Source organism: Ipomoea nil, unplaced genomic scaffold (assembly GCF_001879475.1).
Source record: "Ipomoea nil cultivar Tokyo-kokei standard unplaced genomic scaffold, Asagao_1.1 scaffold2036, whole genome shotgun sequence".
Classification (NCBI taxonomy): Eukaryota; Viridiplantae; Streptophyta; class Magnoliopsida; order Solanales; family Convolvulaceae; genus Ipomoea; species Ipomoea nil.
The window spans coordinates 7,431,004-7,432,206 of NW_017618464.1; the positions used below are offsets into that span (position 1 = coordinate 7,431,004).

Here is a 1,203-nt window from a genome sequence, read left to right on the forward strand (position 1 = left end):
TTAACAACCCAAAGGATTTAATTAATTGATTTAAAATAACAAAAGGATTGTCAAGCAAATAAGAAAATTACCAGGTAAACGTGAGTGAGTAGTTAATGTAAGGAAAATGATTGTGAGTGAGCAATCTACTAGTGTGCTCTGTAAAAATCTAAAAAGCCGCAACTGAAAGAAAAGTATACACAAATATTTCAATATATAAATTTAAAAGAACTATGAAAAATTGTAGTGCTATTAAAATGTTACCTTCCGCATAAGTTGCTTGTTATCATGTAAGTTTTAATTCATAGATAGGATTTTCACTTTCCCCAATAAGTTTTAAACAACATAAAGTATTGGGGCATAAGAAATCAACTATATAAGTAATATTACGAGACTGCATAATGGAAAAGTTGATATATAGTCCTTGAGATTGAGATTGAGATGATCCCAATTCCTCAGTAACTAATTGATGTAAAATAAGAAATCAACTATGGGGGATATATATATTAACGAGGGACAGCCAGAGGCAATGAGATAATAACTAACTAGTGGCCCCGGAGAGACGGGCGGATAGATCGGGCTGAGACCAGCCGCATAAGTCCGCAACACGGCGGTGGTGAGCGCCTTCGGGATAGATACGAGCTCATAATGTAAGTTTCAAACTATATAAGTAATATTATCGATTGGAGGCAGTAATGATTGGGTAATCAGCAACATTCTTAAGTAATAAGCAGCTCAGTTAGATTTGTAATCAACATTGGGCAAACAGTACACAAATCAAAATTGAAAAGAGCTCTACCCTGCATTAGATCTTGCTAAAAGACCAAGAAGGCTGAAGGCTTGCATTTTAAATGACCAACAATAGCCTAAAAGTTAAAATTGCAATAACAACCTGTGTAAGTTTGCCCATTAAAGTCGAGAATCACTCACCAGTTTATCAATGACTTTGTCCGTTATATCATGAAAATAAATCTACAATTTGGGAATGCTATTAATAAAATAGTGTAGTAGCAGCATTGTTTAAGAAACCGAACTTTAAGAACCAAAAACATTTCAAACACATTTTCGTAGACTAGGAAAACCGTCCGAAACAGCATTCTAATAATAATACATATAGTTGGAAAAACAAATTTAAAATTACAAAAATTTCCTTTACATTAAGCAATTACTGGCTCTATTCTGGTTTAGGTGTCATGTTTACTATTTGAAGGTCAAACTGCTTCT

General features: G+C 33.5%; 1 long non-coding RNA gene across 1 annotated transcript; it reads right to left on the minus strand.

Annotated features, from left to right (window-relative positions):
* On the minus strand, positions 1-989 carry LOC109147724. The gene is made up of 3 exons (XR_002048702.1): positions 956-989; positions 695-697; positions 1-258 (listed from the first exon to the last, which is right to left on the minus strand). It is a non-coding gene; the product is annotated as an uncharacterized LOC109147724 (long non-coding RNA).
* Positions 990-1,203: the final 214 nt, after the last annotated feature.